The sequence below is a fragment of the Rhinatrema bivittatum genome, chromosome 1 (genome assembly GCF_901001135.1).
Source record: "Rhinatrema bivittatum chromosome 1, aRhiBiv1.1, whole genome shotgun sequence".
NCBI classification, from domain to species: domain Eukaryota; kingdom Metazoa; phylum Chordata; class Amphibia; order Gymnophiona; family Rhinatrematidae; genus Rhinatrema; species Rhinatrema bivittatum.
Window position 1 is genome coordinate 461,374,304 of NC_042615.1, and position 26,642 is coordinate 461,400,945.

Here is a 26,642-nt window from a genome sequence, read left to right on the forward strand (position 1 = left end):
TCCCAAAGTTGGAACAAACTGAAATGTCTTAAAGGACAGTAAGAATAAGAGGCAAAAATATGGGTCAAAAACATTAAGTATCTCTTTGGTATTGGCATCTATTTATCTAAATCAGAATGTTACACCTGTCATACCTTAAAACCAACGTACACAAATTCTGCTAGGAAAACACCATGGCAGGGATGGCAATCACCGAGCCTAGAGTACCTCATATGCAGGTCTGAGTTTCAGGATTTCCCAATGGAATGTTATAGTGACATATTTGCATACATCTGATTTAAGAGCCATAATCTGGCTACCCTGAAAACCAGTCCTATTTGTAGTACTCAAGGACTGGAGCTCATCATCCCTGCACTATGGGGTTGATTCATCCACAATCTTTTAGGCCTTTGGAGGGCAAACAGAAATAAAAGCCTGTATAACAACTGTTGTAAAGGCAGACATTAAAGAAGATATTCAGCAAACAAAAAAAGTAAATATTTGTCATGGTCTGAAAGAAAGTTATTTGACACTCCACTAGTTGTCTCCACTCTGCCCATAGACCTGGCTACAAACACCTATTCACCCAAATACATAAGCATCTTTCTTTTTTTGCCTCTTTCAGCCCTCAGTCATGAATAAAAGTGGTCTGACCAGTACCATGGTCAGACCACTTTATGATCACCTCCACTCTTAAAAAGACAACAGGATCTCTTGCCCCCCCGCTGCCTACCACACTGCACTATAGGAAATCCTGTCCTTCAGAAGCCCTCTGCAATTCCCTGAGCAAAGAACTTCCCAACTTGGATCTTTCGAACCCTAACGCAGCTATACTTTCTTGGCAAAACATCACTGAAACCATAGCGAACAATCTATGCCCTCCATCAAAGAATATCAACCCGTCACAGAAAAATAAACAACCGTGGTTCTCAAAGGAGCTCTGCACATTAAAACAAAGCCTGAGACAGAAGGAAAAGAAATGGCGGAACTCCCCCAACCCTCATACCCTAGCCATCTACAAAGCAGCTCTCCACCATTACAGAACCATGACACTGCGAACCAAAAGAGACTTTTACACCCACCGTATCCATGATATGATTTTCGATGCAAAGGCCCTCTTCGCTTACGTCTCAGACCTCACCAAGACAACTTCCGCATCGATTTCGGACGACCTAGCCCAATCGAAGGCCAATGAACTGGCCATCTTCTTCCAAAGTAAAATCTCTAACACCTTGGCTAGATTACCCTCTAACCCTATCACATCATCTTTGGATCCTCTCTACCGCCCTAACTCAGTCGCAGCATTGGAAGCTTTCGAGACCACCTACTCTACAGAGGTGGAAACTATCCTTAAAAGAATGAAACCCTCCACTCACCCACAAGATCAAATCCCATCTAAATTACTGCTTCTAATACCAGGTTCCATCTCCAAATACCTAGCAGTCATCATCAACTGCTCGCTTTCACAAGGAATCTTCCCGGACACTCTCAAATTAGCAACCCTCAAACCTATCCTCAAAAAACCTAACCTGGACCCAGACGATCCCAACAACTATCGACCAATATCTAATTTGCCGTTCGTAGCCAAAATCATGGAGAAAGTGGTAAATAATCAACTATCAAATTACTTGGAAGAACATAAAATCCTTCATCCATCACAATATGGATTTCGGAAAGAACATAGTACAGAATCACTCCTCATATCACTCCTAGATCAAGTATACCTGGGCATTGACAAAGGATGCTCCTTCCTGCTTGCACTCCTCGATATCTCCGCAGCCTTCGACTCAGTCAACCATACCACATTATTAAACCGGCTATCCGACATAGGAATCTCAGGATCTGTCTTCAGATGGTTCAACTCATTCCTCAGCAATCGAGGCTATAAGGTTAAAATCAACAACATGGAATCTCCTCGCACCAACTCCCCACACGGAGTCCCCCTGGGCTCCTCTTTATCTCTCACCCTATTTAACATATATCTCCTCCCTCTCTGCAATCTACTCTCGTCGCTAAATTTGAAATTCTACGTATACGCAGATGACGTTCAAGTTTTGATCCCCATAACAGGCTCCTTGGACTCAGCAATCAAGTTATGGGGCTCTCACATACAAACTATCAACCACCACCTTACCAGCCTTAACTTGGTGCTAAATACTGCTAAGACAGAACTCCTGCTTATCACTCCTGAAAATAGTCAACACTTACAACAATCGCACGCTACCACCCACATCACTCATGCTAGAGACCTCGGAGTTATGATTGACAATCATCTGAGCTTGAAGAAGTTTATAAATTATACTACAAAGGAATGCTTCTACAAGTTACAGGTGCTCAAAAATCTCAAGCCTCTTCTATATCACCATGACTTCAGATCAGTACTCCAAGCAATCCTGTTCTCTAAGGTCGATTATTGTAATTCGATCCTGCAAGGTCTTACATTAAAACCTCTGCAACTGCTCCAAAATGCGGCAGCAAGAATTTTGACCAACATTAAGCGAAGAGATCACATCATGCCAATACTAAAAGACCTACATTGGCTTCCAGTTAACTTTAGAATACTCCACAAATCTCTCACCATCATCCACAAAAGTATCTACCACCAGATCCCCCTAGACCTGCTACACCCTCTCAAATTACACTCTTCGGCTAGACCTTTAAGAGATGCCTATAAGGGATCCCTACACGTTCCCCCGATCAAAATGGTACATAGATTAAACATCAGAGACCGGGCTTTTTCAACAGCAGGCCCCGCCATCTGGAACACACTGCCCCTGGACCTCCGACAGGAAACCTGCCTCCTAACTTTTAAAAAGAAACTCAAGACATGGCTGTTCGGTCGAGCCTCTCGGCTCCTAAACTATTTCTGCCAATATAGTATCCAATCAGCTGTTCTTCAGTTATTTCATATTACTACATAAACTAGCAGAGTGTCACATAATCATGTTATAATGCTAGAGTTAATCTCCAGAGGTTGGCTTCAAGCCCCTACTCTCTGTTTATACCTATCTATCTTGGTTTCTCCTACTCTTCACTTCCAATTCCCAGTTGCTCGCCCTTGTTATAATGTAACTTTTACTTTCTGCTCCCACTCTGTCTCCTCTAATTGAGGTTTTGACTTGTTATTTTTAATGAACTATTGTTCTATGTAAACCGAGTTGATTTGATCTGTATCAAGAAAGTCGGTATATAAAAACCCTAAATAAATAAATATATATATGCTTCAAGATGGTTTAAAATCCAAGCTGGAGACCTGCCATAGTCATGGCAATACATCGGAATGATTTTAATCCGCATTAAAAATAAATTATGCTGGTGAAAAAATAAGAAAATAAGTAAAATTATGTGGTTTGTTGTCAGTGCACCCCTAGACAATGTGTAACCTTCCCCTCTTTTTAAACATTGGGTAAGTTTCCCATGCCCAAAGCCACTTAGTATCATTTTTTCAAATGGGGTTGGCAGTAGTCGGCATTTTAAAATTGATCTGGCACATCCTAGTGGATAGTTGGTCATTTATAACATTCACCATTCATCTTTCTCCAATCTAATCCTAGCTTAAGTTACATCTTTGTCACAACTCAACCTTCATGCATGCAAACTCATCTTCTGATGCAAATATGTATCCTCAGGACTAGAAAAATGTCATCTCAAACGTCAAGCTTGATGATGGAGATATCATGATATGGGACTGCTTTACTGTATCAGGACATGGATGGCTTGCCATCATTAATGGAAATATGAATTCTGCTTTATATCAAAAAATTCTAGAGGAGAATGTTGGCTCATCTGTTTGTGAACTGAAGCTGAATTGAAGCTGAGCTGAAAGTGGGTCATGCATCAAAACAAACCTAAATATTCAAGCCAATCTACTACAGAAAGGTTGAATAAGAGATTCTGGATTGGCTAAATCGAAATCCTGACCTACTAAAATGTTATGACAAGCCCTAAAGTAAGCCATTCATGCAAAGAAGCCCTTAAATGTCAGTTAAAACAGATCTGTATGGAAGAATGGGCCAAGCTTCCTAAAAGGTGATGTGCAAGACTGATCACTGTTTAGTTTAAGTTATTGCTGCTCAAGGATGTGCCACCAATTATACAATGAAAAGTTCACATACTTTTCACACAAGGATACTTATTGTTGAATTTTTTAGTTGAATACATAATCAAAATATATCCTGTCAAGTTATTTAATCAATGGGGTTACTTTTCTCTCATAAGGATTTAGATTAGGATCTAATCATGTTTTGAGTATAAACTGTACTAAAATACAGAGCATCTTAGGGGGTTCACAAACTTTCTCAGCATTGTATCCGTAGAGACCCCACTGGATTCACCACTAGTGTCCTTAACAGAAACTATAATGGTTTCTCCCACCTAATAGGCACCTTTGTTTCAGGCTGAAGGCAGACTGCTACTAGTAAAATATATAGAGACACCTAGTGAATTTCTGGGAGAGCTGCAGACTTAGAGACAGAAGTCTGAGAACTTTGCCAAGGAGCCTGAAGAGAAGAAAGTAAAGTATAATTTTCTGCCCTGAATTTACAAATTCCTTGGTTCTAGGGGAAGAACAAGTGTATGATCCTCTTATTGCAAGAAATCCATTAAGAGAGCTCCAGATGATTTCTGAAATCCCATCCAGCAATTTGCTGTGTATAAAGAGGAGAAGTATGACGTCCCTATTTCATGTTTTCCATGGTATGCTTCTTGTCCAAAAATTGAAGAGAAATGTCTTCTACCTGCAGCCTGCAAATTACCCTGTGACCAGGATCACAGAATATCGGGGTCTGGAAGATGGAAGGTGCTGGATTGCTTTATTAAGGATTAAGCCACAAAAAGTGCAGTTCTGGGAAAAGAAAGATCATGGAGAGGAGTCCTTACAGGGAAATGGGAGATTATCCATAGGAAAATCAAATCATTATAAACATCCCTGAAATAAAGTCCTGAAACTCTGTGAAGTGTGTTGAATCTCAGAAAATGGAATGTGCTGGTTCATATCTCGATAAATATACGTTCTGTGTTATTGTCATGTGGCCCCTGGTTGGCCATTACAGTGTATTAGAATGAGTTCTATCTTCCAGCAGTACAGAGTTCAATATAAGCTCAGAGGCATCTTTAAGTGTGTTCTATCTTTTTACATGGGAAAAAGAGGTTCAGGGAAAGTTCAAGGGGGTGTATATATAAGTTTACTAAGTGACAGGGGGGTTTGTCCCCCAAAGAGGATGGGACACTTTGGGAGTATAAAACTGCCTCCCACAAGGCATGGTAGTAGTCTTGGAGTTGGAACAGTTTTTGTGAAGAATCTTGAAGCTGGAAGACCTGAATAGCTATACTGGGAGACAGGGACAGAGCCTGGCCTGGATCTCCAGTTCAGACAATCTGTGGAAGACAAAGAAAAACCTTCTACTGGGAAGAGAAGTGTGAACTGGGCTCTCCCATACATTGGCAGAAAGTGAGAGGTGGATCTTGTGAAATTTCTCAAGGTGTGAGTATTGGATAAAATTGGTGAAGTGAAAAGAATTTGCATAAGAACTGCACACTGTGAAGATTTTGGAGAACAGAGATGTTTATTGCTTTGAATGTGGAATTGTTGTAACTTTTGTCTTGAACCTGTTTTGGTTTTTTTTTTGCTCTGGATTCTACTTGATTCTGGCTGAAACCTGGTTACCTTTCCTAAGTAAACTGTTGACGCACCAACTTGTGTGCATTGTGTGTTATTTTTGGAAGGTAACCTCTGCCTAGTGTTGCATATCCAGTTTGAGAGTAAATGCCAGGTTATGGAGAGCCAAATATCAGTAGAGGCGAGAAGTTAATTTTCTACCCATTTCTATTAGGTTCACAAAACAACTATATGGTACTAAAGAACACTACTAAGAAGTATTTTTCAGGTAATGAATTGCTGAAGTGTTCAGATTGACCAGGAAGAACCACTGTAGGAGGAGACCTTGGAAGAGTAAGTGCCAGTATGCAATTTTCAGTGTAAAGCTGCTGGTCTCATTGCATCCTCCAAGCAGTAAAGTCCACAGGTTCTAGCTGATGGAGAGTGAAATAGGATATATTTCCATTCCAATCACAGATTAGTGAAAATCAAAAATCCTCTGACAAAATGTATTTCTTACCAAATGTTTGTTACTGTAGGTGGATAGTGCAGTTTTTCCATTTTCTTTTCATTCACTTGTGGTCACAAAGAAGCACATGGAATAAATTATAACCAGCTTTAACTTAGCAAAAAAATATATATTTTGTTTTAAAGTGGAAGGCAAATTTGAGGGGACAAGTGTTATGGTTTCGAGGTGTTTGAGTGGATTCTTGGGTACTGTGGCAGATGACCCCGCCCACGGGGAGGAGCCCCATGGGGAGCCACAGTACCGGGCTAGACTCAGGACGCACAAACACAGAGATTTGTCTTTTATTGTACAGCTGATGTATACCACCAGAGGTGGCAGTAGTAAGGTGATCGATCCAGAGGTAGCAGTCCAGGGAACCTCGGCAGAGGGAACCCGTCTCACCAAGATGGTATAGGGATATCCAGGTATAGGTTTCCCAGCACGGCAGAGCTGTAGATGAGACAGACTGAGAATTAGATTACTTACTAGATGGTAGCTGTAAGGTTGATGATTCCACCAGGCAGAAGTAGATGGTAACAGGCACCAAGGCAGGGAGAGCAGGCCCTCGAGGAGCGAGTACCTGATCCCAGTAAGGCACCTGAAAGAAAGCAGAGGGCCCCCGAGGAGCGGGTACCCAGGTTAGAGAATACCCCAAAGGGCAGAGAGAGCTTCCAGCGGCAGCAAGAAAGTGGCAGAGTAGCTTAGACCAGACGAATCCAATCCTTGCTAACTCAACGAGCTAGCAAACAAGCGTAGACTAAATACCAGGATGGCGTGACGTCACTCGAGTGGGACGCCCCCGAGGTCCCCGCCATGACGTGGATAAAGACATGGGCGGCGCACGCGCGCGCACCCTAGGAGGCTCTTAGGAGAAACATGGCATGAGGCTTTGCCATAGCCATTCCTGGGGACGCGGCGGCAGCCATCTTCCCAAGGCTAGCAGGGAGAGCAGAGAAAAAGGTGAGGCACAAAGGGTCGAAACCGTCTGAGACAGACGGACGCAACAACAAGATTTTAGGAAGTCAGTGAGCAGCATAATTTTAAAAACCTATTTAGGTTTTATGTGGATGTTGGCTGAGGAGGTTTCACTTTTAGTATATTATGTCTATGATCTGCTTTGGCCAAGGATTTTTTGCTGAGAAAGCAGAATATAAAGCAGGGGAGAGGAAAAGGCCTGATGTAGTTCACAAGGCAGCAGATGGCATCGCAGGAGCTCTCCATAACAGAATTTAAAAGAAATGTCAACCGTGCGAGCAGCTACAGTCGCTGCTGTTAGCTACATAGGACTCATAGGACACAAAGAAGGCAATTTTCTGCATGGGTATGAAAACCACTGCCTGTGCCTAGCATTCTAAAGTCTTTTGCTGTTCAGACATATGCTGAGTGTCTTATAAAAGGCCAGCCATTTGAGTAGGATTGAAATCAGATGGACAAAAAACACAGAATGGATACAGCTATCAAAAAATTTAGTGGCTTGTGTGTTTGTGGGATCATCCAAGTGTAGATTAAAAACCCCTCAAAACAAACAAAAAGAAGAGCACTCAAAACACAGCTGGGAAACAAGTTATGTATAAAGGCATGTTTTGGAGGGCAATAAAATAAGGCATATCCTCAGGCAACCACACCCAAATTCACCAACATACCTTCACAACTGGGTGGTCCTTCCAGCTCCATTCTCCAAAGGGAAACAGATTCTCCATGAATAATAGGCAGACTACCACCTTTCTTCTCTAATCTAGGAACATGTGCCAGGCCATAGCCAGGGGGGACACAGCTGTACAAGCTTCTGTACCTGAGCGCCAAGATTGTTGCATTCTGTCTTCAATTATAATTAAGGCACAATTTTGGTGGGATTTCAAAAGTACATCGCAAGGAAATAAAATCTATCATTAAATGACCAGAAAAGGCAGGGCACATATGCTTTTTGGAGCATGACGGACAGAATGACCAAAAACAGAAAAACAGCAAATTATTTATAGTAGCAGTGGACTGACAGGGCTGTAGGTCCACTGGCTATAAGGAGTTTTTGACCTCTAACCATCAATCTGAGGCTAAGGGAAAGTGCTGTGGGCCATCGGACACGACCCTATTGCGCAACTGGACGGTTTGCCCCGATAGAGAAAGATGATAACCATGTAACATGAAATTAACCAAAGTACATCCTAAGAGGTGAATGTTAAAAGCCCGTAGTGCATTTCTCAGGAGATTGCGACGAGGTTGGGCTTGCGTGCGCAGAGTGGATTTTAAAAGTCGCTGGGATATGTGCATATCTCTTGCAGCACACACACATCTGGTAAGTTGCCATAAAGGCGCGGGGTGTGGGCAGGATCTAGGCAGGCCGTGAACCTAAGAATTGCACTTAAATAGTGACGCGACCTGACGCACGCCAAGGCACCCTGCCGCATAACTTTACTTCTGCCGTGGATGCCATGTAAGTTTAAATTTAAAGAAAACTAGGCAGATTGGCAGGGTTTTTAAGAGTCGACGCTAACTGGGTGAGGGGAATGAAGGGTATCAAACCAGAGCGGGTTAGAGGACCCCTCTCTTAACCGGGCGAACTGGAGGTGAACTGGTAAAACTGGGAATGGCACTGGCGGGCGCCCTTTTTAAAATCTTCTGATTTGCGCAAACATGCGGGCATCCACTTAAAATTTGGCACAAGTCAGGCTATTTTATAACATGCGCGCGTTCGTTATGAAATGGCCGTGCACCTGGGCGCAGGCCAATGTACGTGCGCACCCGCGCCGGTTCGAAAGTCACCGACCAAATGTGTTACTGTATGAAACCTTTGAAAGCCTGCACTGTGAGAAACAGCTGCTCCATAACAACACAAAAGAGATTTTGACTCATGGACACCGAACAGGCATGTCAAAGAAACTCTCGATGTGACCATACGTTTGCCCAGTCTGTGCTGTGAAGTCTTATTTGGGGTATAGAACTCAGCACAACATCATGAGGTTTATTTTTAAAAGATCTGCTGCAGGATAGGAATAGGGGAAGCCTCTCTTTTTAAAGGACAGTGAGACCCATCTCTCCTCTCTTTAACTGTTAGAAAGCACCCCCCTCCTCCTAAGGCAGGCAGATTGTCCAAGGTCAGTCCAAGCACACGAACAGCAGCCTGGTCAGCACCGTATGTGGTCCTAGGCAAGAAACCCACAGATAGAATCACAGAAAAAGAAAAGGACAGCTTCTACAAGAGACTTGCTCTATGGGGGGAAATATTAAATCTATTACATTATTACATTAAACCCAGAGTAAAAGAATATGTAGCTAAATGAGTTTAGGGCCAGATAACCCAGTAGCCTGGATTTCAGCTGAGATATTTTAAATTTGTTGGTAAAATCAAACATTACAAAAAACAAACAAACCCCAGTGTGTTTATGTAAAATACAATCTCAACATGAGCCCTTCTAGAATACAGTATATTCATGCTTCCACCTTCAAAACATCAATATTTGATGCGTTTGTGTGTGTGTAAATGCACTAAACATGAGGACAAAGAAAGGAAAAAAAAAGAAACCTCATTCATATTAAATTCAAAATGTAGGTAATTAGTGGGAGATTCAGCATGTAGTCCAGTACTCATTTTATGTAACCTCATTAGTGCAAACCCTAGCCTGAAGGACACTGAATCCGACCAGATGATGTTTATGGCACTAGCAAGGCGCCCATGCAAACGTTGGCACTAGTCCAAACAAACAGAACTAAGTGGTCAGACACTACTACAAGCCTATTCCTTAAAGCACAAATTTACAGCTGTGCTGCTCAGTGATTCAGCTGTCATAATGTGCTATTCTGCTACCTGCTCAGAGCAGTGCCAGACTGCTCCCACCCCTCACAACCTGCACCAAGGAGCCCCCTCATCTAATTTAACAACTTTTAGAAATCCCTACAAAACAAGAAGATAGTCATGTGCACAAATACATCAGTCAGCAACTTGGGGGCTGCAGGAGTACCGAAAGATTACAGAAAACAAAGACAAAACAGCACTGCAAACAATCTCAAGGCTGCTGCTGCTGCTACTGCCTGCAGGAAGGCGGAAATTAACATCCCAAAAATGCACACCTTGCAGTATTCCACATCCCAACCTCCTGCTTTCTAGCAGATTAATCTTTTACATCAGCCAGAGCCCGAAGCCCCCAAGGATACAAGGTGCAATGCAAAAAACAGAATCGCTCTCTGCGCATTATATTTTTTTTCACTCTTAAAATTATGAACTAGTATTTAGACTGCATATTTCTAAGCAATATTTCTACATTTTGGCTATGGGGCAGAGACTTAAAAGCCGAAGCTCGGTGCTCACAAGCTCAATGTGAACCCAGCAATCATGATATTAAAAATCACTAAGCTTTTACTTACAGAATGAAAGTAGCAAAGTTGAGATGAATAAATACAGTCCCGCTACAGTCAGGATAGACAGCATAGAGGATATCCACCTTCCTGTGTGTTAATTCTCGATACACATGGGTCTCTCAATTATCAAGCAGGGGAGAGGAAAAGGCCTGATGTAGTTCACAAGGCAGCAGCTGGCATCGCAGGAGCTCTCCATAACAGAATTTAAAAGAAATGTCAACCGTGCGGGCAGCTACAGTCGCTGCTGTTAGCTACAGATGCAGGAAAGGGATGCCGGGAGATTTCACCCCCCACCCCCACCCAATCTCTGCTGCAGCCTACTTCTAATCCACTGTCGCTGAGCTAGGAAGCACAAAATGAGAAATCATAAGCAGAGACCAGAAAAGAATACTCAATGAGCTGTATCTACAGCGGTACAAAAATGTATCCTGACGACACACAGAGGCAGCTGCCACAATCTGGAGAGAGGTGGGAAAAATTGCTGTTTGTGAAATTAGGACACAGGAGGGCAGAAAAGTGGTTTCTGCTGCTCTCCTATTTTTGCCATCCCAGGAGACTGCAGATACTCCCTAACCCAACTTCTTTCTTTTCACAGCTCCGACACCTCACTCTCGGCTGCGCCACGTCGTGCCGCCGAATGCTAATTCAATACCATTGCCTACCTGCATCTGCAATTTCCTTTTAGAGATAGGTAATGAGGCATTGACAAAGCACAGTGAAGCTTGAAACAGTGGTACATTTCTCTCTTTATGGCAAGATGGTCACATTGTACACATTTCCAATACCATATAGAAAGAGCTGCATTTTCACAACATTTGCACGACTGTTGGATGTCTACAGTTTGCACCTAGATCACTTACTGGCATAAATCAGATAGTCAACAAATTTTCAAAGGCTTCTAAATTCCACATGTAAACTAGATGTCTGACTTTAGACAACTGTTGAAGTAGACGGTCCAGAGGCGCACTTTCACTTTTAATGAGCTATATAGACAGGGTATCATGCTAGGCACTAATAATTTATCATGCCGATTGGGATGCACTAAAGAGGAGACTGTCATGTGTGACAAAACGGCAACATACCGCAATAGGAATTGTGGACATTTTTATGCAAATTAACAGAAATTTTAAATCTGTAATCCCATGGCATGTATTAAAGCATCAACACACAAAATAGTGGGGAACGGTTGTTACTTAAAATTACTTATAATAAAATGGTACCGAGGTGGTGGCGTCGATAGTAGTGCATTAAAAAGCTTGATTACTCCAGGTGAAATCAGCGCTCTCATCACACTAAGCATGCAAAGTGTCGAAATGCTAGAGACGAGTATTTTTATTTGAAGACGTGGAAATTTCCATTTTAAGTTTTGTGAAGTTTTTCATCCGGATTGACTGTCTAAGACTCTTGCATGGACCATCTGTGGAGAAGCTTTGAATCCATAAGCCATTAAGCTAATGGTTGAAACTGTGTCAACTTATAATTGTTTCGAGTTTGATTTTTCACACATTTTTATGATATGGTGAATGATTATACTTTTGTGCATTTGTTTGTGCTAAGAGCACTGATTTCACTTGGAGTGATTAAGCTTTCACGCGGTGCTATCAATGACACCACCTCAATACCACTTTATTATAAGTTATTTTAAGTAATAATTGTTTCCCACTGTTTTGTTTTAACATTTTTTGTGGGTATCTTTGTGCACTTTATATTTTCAATTAACTATGAACTAAAGTATGGCAAAGTATACAATAACCACATAACAACTTAAAGCGGGAAATTTTCTCACCATGGTGCAGGTACCTGGGGTGAGTGCTTTTGGCTGCCACGGAGCTCGCTATTGTGCTCCAGCTGCAGCGTAGGAGAAAGTCATACCAGAAACAGAAAGAATAGGAAGGGGAGGAGAATTCACCTAATTGAAAAGAAAACACAAGTATAAACCCAGGACGACTCTGCTGGGGCTTCCTGAAAATAAACTAATCAGGAGGTACCGACTGAACTCATAGCTTTATAGGAGAAAATCAGCCAAGACCTGAATCCTTGGACAGCCAGGTCTCATATCAGATCTGGAGCTTCTTACCATTTCTAACCTATGGATCTTTTCTGTGTACTGCGGCTGAAGAAGCAGAAAAGGGGCAATTCACTTTCTTCAGGTGCAACAATCAAACATTCAAGCCATGCAAAGGCATACTAGAAATTAAATATTGTTTCCTAGCACGAGGACAGGCATAGCAGGGCATTAAAATGGATGTCTGTCATGGCCAGCTTATCTAATGATATGGGTGCTACTGATTGCTCATGCTGTGCTGGTGCCACCTCCATTAACTGAATGTGTAAATGGTTTGCGACATGTCCATGAGAATTATAAATGTACTGGCTAGAGGATCACGAGATGCAGTGAACTTGTGAAGGCATGTTATTTCTGAGCTCCAGGTGCCACTCTCCAGAGAGCAGTTTGTCCTGTTGATTTCCCCTACAGACTTATTAGATCTTTTTTTTGAGGAATTTTGCTGGTATATGACAAATTTGTTTTAAAAAAAGAGAGATGATATATCCACCAAAACACAAAATAAGACAGAGCGACAAAATCCAACAGGTGGAAAACGAGATGGGTAACACTAAAGAGGACATATGTCCATGAGCTCTGGGTGATGCAGTGGTTGCAGACGAAGACGGTGGTCAAGGCCTTGGCTAGTAAGCTTGAATGCATTTGTGACCAAGTGCTGGACGTTAAAAATTTGCTAACTGAGATTGAGAAAGGTTTGAACAATGCTGAGGCACGTATAAGTACTGCCGAAGATGAAAAAATATTAACTGATAAAATAGAACCTCTTGAGAAAGAAGCAAGATGAAAAGACTGCCAATTTAGATAATCACGTACGGCATAGTAAGCTACACTTTGTGGGAATTTCTAAAACAGGGCTAAACAAGAATTGTTAAATCAATGTGGCTTCTGCAGAAACTGGATTTATCTGATATGTAGAAGATAGTCTTTCTGAGGGTGCATCGGCTCGTAGCAATATCTGCTTTATACTTGGTACCATGAGTGGTTATTGCTAAACAGATGAATTTCACTTATAAAGCTGTCATTTTACAAGCATACCGCAAGAAGAGATACAATATTAAAGCCAGAAAGTTATGATATTCCAGGATTTCTCTAATAGCCTCTCTGCATTGCAAAAAGAATTTGTTTCAATGTGTTCTACTCTTGCAAAAATTAACATTAAGTTTGTATTACAATAATCAGCCAAAATTTGCATAAAGATAAATCGCAGCTCTTCAATTCTGTGAAAGCAGTAAAGGATTTTATTGGACAAATTCAAAATAGCAATACTTGACCATGCTGGGAGTATGCTTGAAGCAATGTGTTGACATAGTTGGTAATATGAATGTATCCTAAATGGTCCAAAATTTTGAATTTTGACTTTAGATACTCATGATGAGTAACACAAATGTTCAACCTCTGATTCAAGAATTTAAAAGTAGATTGCAAAGCTGGATGACTTTTCCTGTTTCTCTAACAGGAAGAGTCATACTAATTAAGATGGTTTTGCTTCTCAAGCAATATATGTATTACAAATGCTTCCTTTGAGCTTGCTATGGAAAGATATTAAAATTTTAACTTCCTTTTGCTCTAAATTCATTTGGAAAGGGAAAAAAAGCAAGACTAGTTATAGGTAAATTAATGGTACCTGAAAAGGAAGGAGGAATTGTTTTTCCCAATATTAAATTACGTACAGGCCGATTCAGTAAAGTCCGCGGGAGAGCGGACGAACGCCCGCTCTCCCGGCGCGCGCACCGACCACTCGCCGGATACAGTATGCAAATTAGGTGCTGTGGTAGAAACAGGCAAAAGGAGGCGCTAGGGACACTAGCGCGTCCATAGTGCCTCCTTTTAGCCCGGAGCGGCAGCTGTCAGCGGGTTTGACAACCGACACTCAATTTTGCCGGCGTCGGTTCTCAAGCCCGCTGACAGCCACGGGCTCGGAAACCGGACGCCGGCAAAATTGAGCATCCGGTTTTCGGCCCGACAACCGCCGGCCCATTTTAAATTTTTTTTTCTTTTTTTTACCCTTCAGGACCTTCAGGACCCTTCAGGACCTCCGACAATATCACCATGCCGTGCTGGCAGAAACTAGCGCCTACCTTTGGGTAGGCGCTAATTTCTTAAAGTAATATGTGCGGCTTGGCTGCACATTTTACTTTCTGTATCGCGGGGAATACCTAATAGGGCCATCAACATGCATTTGCATGTTGAAGGCGCTATTAGGTGCCGCGGGTTGGACGCACGTTTTCCGCCCCTTACTGAATAAGGGGTAAGGGAAAACGCGCGTCCAAGAGCAAGTTAACAGTGCACTCCGTTGGAGCACACTGTACTGTATCGGCCTGATAATAACAAGTTTGTTGAGATCATTAGGGGACTAGTTGAGTGATAGACATGATTACTCAGATTTGATTATGGAGTGTGGCATGGCTTCCCCTTTGAATTTAAAATACATTTTACATATTGGATGGAAAGAGTTGCCTACAGAATTGTTAAACTTAATCATAAGATCTATGCAAATTACTTGGAAATTTCTCAACAGGCTGATCTTTTCTCATGAGATAAATCATATTATATGCCATTTTCTGGGAATCTTCTGTTTCCGCCAGGTAATCTTTATAGGGTGTTTCGTAGATCACAATCATCAGGTGTTCATGTATTACAAGAATTTGTTGATATCAAGAATGACGAAACATGGGGGTGTGGCTATGACGCCGGACTGAGCAGATGCTCCTCTATCCTGCTCCTTCAGGATCGCCTGTTTTTATATACCTTCCTGCAACTTTAAACTCCAGCTCCCACCTCAATTTAAGCATTAATTGTTGCTTATTAGCTGCACCTGGTGACGGCAATTTCCAGTGACAGATATTGTCACTCATGGCAAATAGATCACGCAGAGGCACAGACCGCATGGTGAGCCCAGAAGACAAAATGGTGCCTGATCCTGAGCTCACCATAGAAGGCCTCTCAGAAACGATGTTGAAAGACTTGACCCGCACGGTGTCAGCAGCGATTACAGACCAACGTCAAAAGCTACAAGCATCAGTAGAGGATTTGCAAGACAAGGTGGAAAGTTATCATATTTCTCTGACCAAGATTCAGCCATAGTGTAAGTGAACAGGAAGATCGCCTCACTTCTCTCAGCACTACAGTCAATGATCTTACTCACAAAAACAAACTCCTGGAAGATAAATTAGACGACTTAGAGAACTGCAGTCGTCGAAATAATATCCGTATTGTTGGAGTCCCGGAAACTGTTCAAGGCGAGGGGTTACTTAATTTCTGTAAGCGCTGGTTATCCGAAGCATTACAAATTTCAATGGAGGACAGAAAAATCCTTGTGGAATGCGCACATCATCTCGGCACAGGAGGGCCTAATGGCAACAGACCACGGCAAGTGATAAAGAAAAACTTAAACTATACTGATAACGCTAAAAAACTGGCTGCCTTTCGGGAAAACTCCGGATTTGAAACATGGCACCTCTAAACTGCTATTTTTTCCAGACTTTTCTGCGAGAGTCCAGGCAGCCCGGCATAATTTTTCACCCTATTGCTCCCAGTTATTTCAGCGTGGTGTACGCTTTTCTCTACAATTCCTGGCATGGCTAGAAATGTTTCATCAAGAGAACACATTAATGCTTACAACGGTGCAAGAAGCTAAATCATTCTTGGATGCTCTCAAGAATTGAAATGCAGATCCCTTTGGGCCTATGTCTGGGACTAGGGGGCTACTGGGCTGAAAACGGCAACTAGTGACTGAGACGGTGCTATGAGCTTTTTCAGTGCTAGAGTAATGGTTCAATTTCGTTTGAACTGATAACCTGCAACATTTTTCCAGATTTGTTTCTTTATATTTCATGACTGTGATAACTTAGAGGGATGCCTCTAACCCATGGTGGACATGATTTCGGTCAAGTTTAAGATGGCTGAAGGATATTCGTCATCGTGAGAGTGGACAAAGATCTCTGAATAACGTATTCACAATTGCTGTGGAAGAAATTTTTTCCCTTCTACTTTTCATCATGGCAATCCTGGGAGACTTGTGAGGACGACACTGCTGGTTCATGCAGAGATCAGGAGCCACTTCACGTTTGGACTTTTGTGGGGTGGTTTCTACAAGGATTCAGGGTTTATGGAATTTCTCTGCGGAATTGGGGGGGGTGGTTTGGGGTTACTGGATCTGGTGTGTTTGGGTGTATGTGAGAGTGTATGTTTGTGTGCATTGATGTTTGTGCCAGGGCTGCTTCTAGATTTGGCTAAAATGTGCTTTAGATGTATATTGTGTTACCAATACATTGCTAACATTTATCTCTCCCATTTTATACACTTGATCATGTCAATATTTGTTCTAACGGAGGGAGGCTGAGCTGGAGGGCTGCCTCTGTTTATATAACCTCTCTCCTTTGCATGCTTGGTTTTAAAAATGTTCTTATTCAATGACTATGGTTTCCTTATGCTCTCAGGGGTAGATCTTAAAAGCCCTGCGTGCCGGCGCACACAAAGCTCCGGGACGCACGTAAGTCCCGGGGCTTCGTAAAAGGGGCAGGAGGGGGCGTGTACATGGGCGGTCTGAGGCGGGTCTGGGGGCGTGGCAACAGTTCGGGGGCGAGCCAGGAGGGCGGTCCCGAGTCCCCCGGCACTGCGGTCTATGCCGGGGGATGCCTAGGCGGTGCGCACAAGTTACGCCTGCCTCAAGAAGGCGTAACATGTACAGCAAAGGTAGGGGGGATTTAGGTAGGGCTGGGGGGTGGGTTAGATAGGGGAAGGGAGGGGAAGGAGGGGGGACGCGGAAGGAAAGTTCCCTCCGAGGCCGCTCCGATTTCGGAGCGGCCTCGGAGGGAACGGAGACAGGCTGCTCGGCTCGGCGCACGCTGGCTGCCGATTTTGCGCAGCCTTGCGCGCACTGACCCGGATTTTTGTTTGCGCCGGTTGCGCGAACAAAAGTACGCGCACGTGTACTTTTTAAAGATCTACCTCTCAATGTTGATGGACCCACTCACCAATCAAGCGAAAGAAAATATTAACAGATTTCAAGAAGCGAAGCATATCTATAGCTTTCTTACAAGATATACATTTGGATGCTACTGAGCATGCCAAATTATGGAGGGACTGGCTGGGACAGTGTTTTTATTCTTCCTATTCAACAAGTCAGCTGGGAGTTGTTATATAAATTCACAAGGCCATTTCATTCATACTTGAGAAACATGCTTCTGATCCTGAGGGTAGGTTTCTTTTCATAGCGGGTTCCTTGCATGGCACGAAAATTGTCATGGCTAACGTGTATGCCCCTAACCATTACTCCCACCAATTTTTCACCTTACTGGTGGCCAAACTACTGCTCTGGGAGGGGTATGTTTTTATTTTGGGTGGCAATTTTAACATCACGGATAACCCTCAGTAAGATTGTCGACTTCCCAAGACCCCCAAGAGGTTGCAGGCCAATATAGGCATTGGTTTTTTAACCCAAGAGTTGAAAGTTATCGATAGTTGGCGTATCCTTCATCCTCATGATGAGGAGTACTCCTATTTTCATGCCCACAATGTATATTCCAGAATAGATTACATTTTGATCTTAGAGTCCTTTTTCTCTCAGCTGTGTAAATGTGAAATGTACAATGTTTCTTTTTCTGATCACTCCTTAATCATATGCACCCTGGCATTTGCTAATGAGGGGCGGATCAGACCCCTTGGAAATTGCCCCCCTTGGAAATTCTCCCTTTTGTTTTATCATGATAAAGACTTTGTCAGGTTCTTGTGTGCCAAATGGGAGGAGTACAAAGAATTGAATCTCACGCAGGATGTGTCAGCCACTATTTTTTGAAATGCGGTGAAGGCTGTGCTTAGGGGACATATTTTGGCCTATGGGTTCAGAAGAGGCGCTTGGCTACCCAAAAAGAATTGGAATTGTCCAAACAAGCGACCTTTCTCAAACGTACTCTCATTAGTTGTATGACCTCAGTAATTCAACAATTGGCCCCCACCAGAAGGGAACTGGATGCATTACTGGATCTCAAGACAAGACTAAATTTGCAATACTATAAATACAAATTATTTCAATGGCGTAACAAGTCGGGTAAGCTGTTGGCACGTTTATTGAGGAATGTTTGTGCTTTAGTGGTTCAGATCATATCAGTACGGAAAAAGGTCCTTAAAGTTTTTCAGATGTTTTTTCAGAATCTTTATACTACTGCACCATTCGACTTGGCGAACTATCAGAAGCTTTTCCAGGGGATTGCTTTTCCCAGGTTATCCTCTGAGAATAAATCTAAGTTGGAGGAACTCATCTCGCTGGAGGAGATCCAATCGGTGGTAAAGCGGCTTAAGCTAAATAAGGCCCCTGGCCTAGATGGTTTCGGTCCTGAATTTTTTTAAATTCTAGGACCACAGATTTTTGAGCCCCTCCAGGAATTGTATGGGGAGGCCTTGTGTGAGGGTAAAATGAGTTTTGAGAATAACTTAGCGACAGTTGTGCTTCTCCTAAAACCGGATAGGGACCCCTTGGTGCCATGGTCCTACCGACCCATTTCACTCCTGAATGAGGATGTTAAAACTTTTTCAGTGGTGCTAGCTGCTCAGGTCAACAAAGTCATCCATACCATTGTGGCACAGGACCAGACAGGATTTCTCACAGGCACTCCTCAGCTAACATGCTAAAAACACTACTTACGGTATCGTAAAATGGTCACACAGATAGTAATGGCATGTTGGTGGGTTTGGATGCTGAGAAAGCATTTGACTGGGTAGAATGGTCTCATATCTGGTGGGTACTAGAGCAGTTTAATTTCGGGGACTTGTTCATTCATTGGGTGAAAGTTCTGTATGCCTCTCTTAGAGCTCAAATCTTGGTTAATGGTGCACTGTCTGAACCTTTTTGTCTAGAAAAAGGCACGCCTCAAGGCTGCCCCCTCTCTCCACTGTTACATGTATTGGCAATAGAACCTCTCACTATTATGGTGGGCTTCTTTCCAGGGGCTATCAGTGGGTAGGAAAGAAGTTAAGGTGAGTATGTTTGCTGATTATACGCTGCTCTTTTTAGCTAACCCGCAGGGCTGTTTGATGGACATCATGGGACTTAGCGACCTCTTAGGTTCTTTTTCAGGGATAAAAATTAATTATGAGAAATACACTGCATGCCCCCTTCATGCCGATCTACCAACTCAATGGGTGGGGGCTTTCCCTCTTAAGTGGAGTGAAGGAGGTATGAGATACTTGGGTATCCATATAATTCGCACAATTCGTGGTTTGTATTTAATGAACATGGGAGCTGTTATGGGGAAAGTTCAAACCCTTCTTGAAAGGTGGTGTTCATTATCACTCTCCTTGATGGGTCATTGAGCTGTCATAAAAATGATCATACTCCCCAAGATACTTTACCCTCTTCATATGCTCTCAGTTTAGTTGAAGCAATTGGATGTAATTAAATCCAAGACTTAGATTGAAAGTCCTCATTTAGGGAAAAAAAAATGGTTTGGCTGTCCCAGATTTACATCTATATAATGATGCCTGCCTTCTGCATTACATACAGGATTGGGCTTCTAAACATCATAAATTTGACCCAGAGGAGCTACAGGATGAGTGGGCTGCCCCCTACCATGGGATGTTTTTGCTTCACATATCTAAATCTGCCCTTTGCAATTTAAATCTTCATACATTTTGGCTGGGGGCATCCCAGAACATGGGGAAATGGTGGAGGGCAACCAAACAGAGCTCTACTGCTGTTCCTCCTTTTTTACCTTTGATTAGCAATAAAGATTTCCCAGAGGGTCTCATGGTTTCGGTATTTCATACTTGGCAAGAACTAGGGTTGTCTTTCCTTGGCAACTAGTGGATCCAGATGCACAAACTCTATGGTCTTTTCAACAACTTCAAGAACAATGTGATATACCGGGCAAATTCTTTTTACTTATTTACAAGCTAGGCACATTGTCTAGTATTTCTCTGACTGACCTCCAAAACTAATCAACTTTTCAGAAGAGGAGGAGAATTTTTTGGAAACTACTCCTCACTTCAACAGACTTGAAACCTGGGTACACTTTTTGTCCCAATAACAGTCCTCGCCACATCTGGATTCTTTGGCCAAGCAATGGAGCGAGGACTTGTGAATAGAGATAGATGCGTCAGATATTGGCAGAGCATTTATCATGCTTTATTGCTGTATGGTCCCTGCCAACCTGTGTAAGATTCAGTTCAAATTTATTCACCATTGGTACTTAACCAGAGATAAAGGAGTGAGTCTATGGTTATGGTCTTCTAATGAATGTTTGAAGCGTTCTCACATGCGGGGCAATTTTTGTCACATGTTCAAGGAATGCCCGATACTTCAACCTTTCTGGAGAAAAGTGTGCTCAGCAATACAGCAAGTCTTGGACACCCCAATTACATGGTCAGTTGGCCTCATTTATTTATACCTGTTTGAGGAAGACCTTGCCCTTCAGGATGGGGAACAAAGGTTTGTGGTAATCTCTCTAATGCTGGCAAAGAAGGTGCTACTATCTACTTGGCACATGTGCCTGGCCTTTCAGGACTGGCCCCAAGCAAAGCTTCATTTTGTAGCGTTAAAAGTTTTAAGGAAGAAAGAGCTTAGCCGTAAGCGTAGTGTTCTGTTCTTGAAAAAATACTTTGCATTATGGAAGAGAGTGTGTTTATGTGTGAGTGCGGGTAACGAATGAGTGAGTTTGACCCATAACTCAATTAGCTTGGGGGGGGGGGGGGGTTGTTAAAGTTTCCCTATAAGGAGCTTACCAGGTTGGCATAGCCAATTCAGAGAAAATGCTTAAAATGTGAGGCTGACAACGCTACATTTCATTGTTTATGGAACTGTATTAAAATTCTTGTCTTTTGGCAAGATGTTTTCTTACTAATGTCTGACATTTTAGGCAAAGTTGTACCTCAATCCTCTGCTTTTTGTATATTAGGCCACTTTCCAGAGCATGAAGAATTAGATAGATCCCATGTAATGTTCTTGACCAAGGGTTGTTTCATAGCTAAGCATTGCATATTGTTAAATTGATTATATCAAGATAGTCCAAATAGTTCAATATGGAAGTCTGATATGTTTGAATTATCATGTATGGAATTTGTCATATTTTAAGACAACAAATTCTTCAAAATATTTATTTACAATCTGGGTATTTATATTGCTTCATAGTCAAAAGTTGCAGTAAAATTTTAAAATATAACTAGTGCTAGCATACTCAAGTACAGGGGTGGTCAACTCCAGTACACAAAAGTCATAAACAGGTTGGGTTTTCAGGATATACACAATGAATATGGATGTTATAGACTTGCATGCTCTCCCTCCTTTGTATGTGTATCCCCTGGGTGAGATAAAACCTGTATACTGGACCCATAAGTACACAAGGATTTGACCCTAATTGCAACAATTCTCCAGGATAGCTTTTACTTCTAATTGGTCCAGGGTTCCCTGTGGGAGAAAGCTTAGCTTCAAGGTCCTTTTGCACGTATCACAACTACATGGCCCCTTAGGTCCCTTGGCATATAGCACTGATAATCTCTAAAGTCTATGACTGAAAGCTGAATGGTTTCCAACTTCTTTTACTGACAGTTGATCAAATGGGTAAAAAATATTATTTACAGCCTTTTGATGTTAAATCCAATTGATTTACAGATTGAAATTAATACATTTGTGACCTCACTCTTCATGTCAAAGTCTATAACATAACATAGCAAGATAGTAATGAAAGCAGGAAAGGACAAAATGGTCTATTCATTCTGCCCTACAAGCTTCTTATGTAATATCTGCCATGCTGTGTAGGTTACCCCCATGTTTTAAGAGTAGTAACTATCACTCTGTACAATTATCCCCAAGCCTTATGAGAAGGGTTGTAATATTTACTATCAAAATCAAGCAACTGTCAAATCCATAAAAAAGGTTGGCAACATTTTTAATGGGTGAGAAGCCTTCTTGAAAATTCAGACAATGCTGCTTGACATGCTTTGCTTTTGGACTTGGCCATAGAAACAGTCCTGTGCTCTTTCCCTTATGTCTGGATATCAGTATCCCAGACCATAAAAATTGGGGCCTATGTTGGTTGTTGTCTGAATCCAATTCCCTTCCCCCCCCCCCCCCCCCCCTGCCGAAGTGCAGAGTGATGTTGCAGTTGCGTCAAAAAACATCAAGGCTTATTTGGTTAAGGGTAGCCAATTCCTTAATAATTCAGCTCCTTCACCTTTCCCATTAATCAAGATTAAAGAAAGTGTAAGCCTTCTCCAGTTTCTCATATTTATCAATGATTATTCCCATTGTGAAATGGTCAGATAAGTGGTCTCAATTACACAATTGAATAAAAAGTCCCAATTATCTCATACCTCTCCAGTAGTCTTCAATATATTCTTTCCCTCTAGTCAGCTCCAAGTATGGTACTGAACTTGCTCCTCTCTTTCACAATAAGTCTCACCTGGACCCATATTGGAAAGTCTTAGAAAAAAAATGATCTTCACTCCTGTCTAGCAATTAATGGGAATCCATTCCTCTTTGAGGATACAACTACTCCTCTGATCCTCTGAGTGAAAGACTATACACACCTGGATCCCAAAATAGTGCTGAGACCCTGGGTCCTCTGGTCTTCAGTTAATAAAGACAAACAAAAACTTTACGGAAAGGGGAAATTAAATGAGAGAAAGGAAGGGTGGGAAAAAAACTTCACTTTCAAGCAACAAAAGATCTCAAACTCTGGACAAATGCAGGACCAAGATACTGTTTCCAACTTTCTTTACCCAGATCTCTGAAAATGACCCTCAGATTTCTTTTCCCAGAAAACAAATAGAGGGGCTGCACAAGCAGGGCTGTCCTTCAGCATGGCAGCTCAGGAAAATAAAACTAAGAAACCATGCCAGAAGATAGTGGCAAGGATTTATAAAGGCTCAAGCACACACCATTTCCTCTGTCTCCTACATGGGGGAGCTAATCCCACAACTACTGCTAACTAATCTCTCTGGACATCACCATGGTCTTTATTCAGTCCTGGTAAGGAAACCAAGGGGACCTTACATACACAAATCTTCTCATCCATATTCATTTTGGATATGCTTTCTATCCATTCACAATGTAATCGCTACGCCTTCCTACTCATGTTTTTTTCTCTTCGCTCTAATGCTTTCCCAATGTTTCAACGCCTTCCTTTGCCCGTCTCCTCCAAATTATATATTTTTCCCTCCCAGTCCCCCCTCCTCTTTCCGCCAATCTATGCTTTACACGTTACCTCATAATTGTTTTATTCTTTTCCCTCCCAGCCTTCCCACCTTTTTCCACTAATCTTTGCTTTATATGCTACCTTATAAATATGTTCTAAGTTATGGCTCTATTTTAATAGCTACTTTATATAAGATTTAATTTGTATTAGTTGCATTGTATAAAATTTAAACTATTATTCTTGTTCCATGTATAACACTCCGGCATATGTTTTTGTTCTCTGTACACCGACGCGATATCTCTGATGAGCGGCGGTATATAAAAACAAACAAATAAATAAATAAATAAATATCCTTAAAACTAGGCCTGTTTGTAGCTCTTGAGGACCAGGAGATGGCCACCCCTGCTCTAGTGTATTCTTTTAGATGCCAAATGGTGATCTGTGAAACCTTTACAGTATTATTGGCTTCACCAAATAAATATTTCCTAATTATTTCCCTGTGATGACAGGAAAGGGGGGTTAAGTTTTAAACTGAACAAACCAAACTTATGCCTGTATTTTCTGATATTCCTTTGTAGTTACAAAATAGCATATAAAATACTCAGAGCAACAGTTCCATATTGTGCAAGTTATAAAAATCCAATAAAGATACTATAAATGTGATGGCCAGATGATGCTGGACATAGCAATCAGGTGTGGCTACTCTTGTAGCCATTCCCAAGGATGCTAGCAGCAAAGAGGCACACATCCACTTACTCAGTCACTAAGGATACATTTAGACTGTTACAAAGTAATTTCATATGTTTGGATAAATCAGGGAGCTGTCTTACAATAGTCACCTGACAAAGTGATAGAGAGAATGTTTGCCTGCTCCATAAAAGAGAAGTAGGTCATCACATTCTAGCCAATACTAATCCAGATTTCAGTTGTTTTCCTGCCGGAGTCAGGTAAACCAAAGTGTCAAAACAGCAATTTTAAATATCTATGCATTTAGGGCATCACTTTTTAATTTGATTTTCCTCCTTCACAGAATGATGCCTGTTTTCTTTCCTTTCCAAATCAGCTGCTCCATGATAAGGTGAGAAGTGTGAATAATGATCTCGACTATAAAAACATTTCTTTTTTTTCTTTTAAGTAATAGGTTACTACCAGTCAAAGCCATTACAAATCCACCAAAGCTTTATAAACATTTAATCCTGAATTAAAAAAAAAAAAAAAGAAGAAGAAGAAACAAGCAGGACATTAAGTACAAAAATAGTTCTTTTGTAATAAAAGCAAACAATCAAAAAGGTTAAATGATCCAATGTAAAAAAAAATAAATAAATGTAAATCATTTAAAGAGAGGAGTATTTTTAAACAAATACAAGGCACCATCAGCTTACATACATCTACTGATATCTATTCATAGGAACAGTTAATACAAAAAGCAAGGTTACTTATCATAAACGAGATTCTCTGTAGACAACAGGATAAATTAGCCATGACATTATTCAATGGCGCTGAATGAACCCATCTCTCTAGCTCAGTAAAACTTTTACTACTGAGCATGTGTGGGAGTTCCCATGTGCCTGCTGCCTCGTGAGCTCCTCAGTCCATTGTAGAGCTTCATTTTAGCTACATAATGGACTCTTCATGGAGGCAGGTGGGCATTTAGCATGGCTAATTCATTCTGCTGGCTACATATAACCCCATTTATAGGAAGCAAACTTGCTTTATTCACCAAAAACAGGGCGGAATTAACCATGACACGTGGGGAGTCCCAAGCTGAGGGTTGTAATAGAGCACTTACTGAAAAAGCAACCTGGAACCCTCCATGAAGAGTGGACTACAGGGTGAGCTGTGTAAAACTGCTTGCACAAAGTTACTCACCTCTTGATAGATTGTCCAGACAGTAATGGGACTTGGGTCTAAGTTCACACATTCACGTCCCAGTACTTGATTAAGTTGCAGCTTTACAGATGTCTTTAATGCAGACGGCTCTTAGGTGGGCAATAGAAGTAGCCATGGCTCTTACATGTTGAGCCTTAGAGTCTGAGAATTGAAGGCCAGGCAGAACATAGCTAGCTAGTTGGAAAGAATGCACTTTGCAACAGCGATTCCCAGTCTGTTAGGGTTGTAAGAGACAAAAAGTTAAGAAGCCTATTGATATGGAAGATATCTTCTCAGATAATAAGTCAAAGTTCTTTATGCACTTTAAGTGCATAAAGTTTTGAAAAGAACATGAGCAAAACAATGGCTTGATTAAAATAAAATGCCGAAACCAATTTTGACAGAAACTTCGGGCAAGTGTGGAGCACCACCCTGTTGTGGAAAAACTGTAGGTATGGAGTATAACAAACCAATGCTTGTAGCTCACTGACTCATCTAGTGAAAGTGATAGCAAGTAGAAATACTAACTTTCATGTAAGAAACTTTAAGAAGCTGACTCCAATGGTTCATAGAAGGTCTTTATCAGCTGTGCCAAGACATTAAGATCCCATGACATCAGTGGCTTTGCAACCACAAGCCTCTCATGATATTCGATACCAGAGAATGAATGGAGATCAGTTTTCCACCCATCTGATAGTGGTAGGTGGCAATGGCACTGAGATGCACTTTGACTGATGATGTACTGAGTCCCAAAGAGGAGAGAGAGAACAAGTACTGAAATTGATCTTTCAGGGCACAGGCAAACAGGTTCACGGAGCCTGCTTGACATCAAGAGACAAAACACCTTCATTTGAAACTATACTCATCTAGTAGACGGCTTTTTGCCAAAATCACAATGTCCTCAACATCCTTAAATAGTGACAACAATGAGACTATCAAGTGCTCAACATCCATGCCATCAAGCTATGGGAGGAGAGGTTCAGATGACACAGACAATCCTCCTCTTAAGTTAATAGATCCGGATCAGATCCCAGAGGGATCAGTGGATGGACTAAATCTGATGAGGTAAGAGAACCAAACTTGCTTGGGCAAAGCTGGAGTGTTAAGATGTGCTTTGTCATTGAATACCTTATGCATTGTCTT

The 26,642-nt window shown here is 41.7% G+C and overlaps 1 protein-coding gene across 4 annotated transcripts in view; it reads right to left on the reverse strand.

Annotated features, from left to right (window-relative positions):
- Window positions 1–26,642, reverse strand: part of TTC39B (tetratricopeptide repeat domain 39B) — a 284,247-nt gene that overhangs the window by 157,622 nt on the left and 99,983 nt on the right. The window contains exon 1 of one of the 4 annotated variants that reach the window (XM_029605840.1): window positions 10,443–10,668. The exons of the other annotated variants lie outside the window; for them this stretch is intronic. The gene's annotated coding sequence lies outside the window, so the exon portion shown is untranslated. Of the gene's footprint in view, window positions 1–10,442; window positions 10,669–26,642 lie in introns of those variants that run through there. 4 annotated transcript variants of the gene reach the window in all.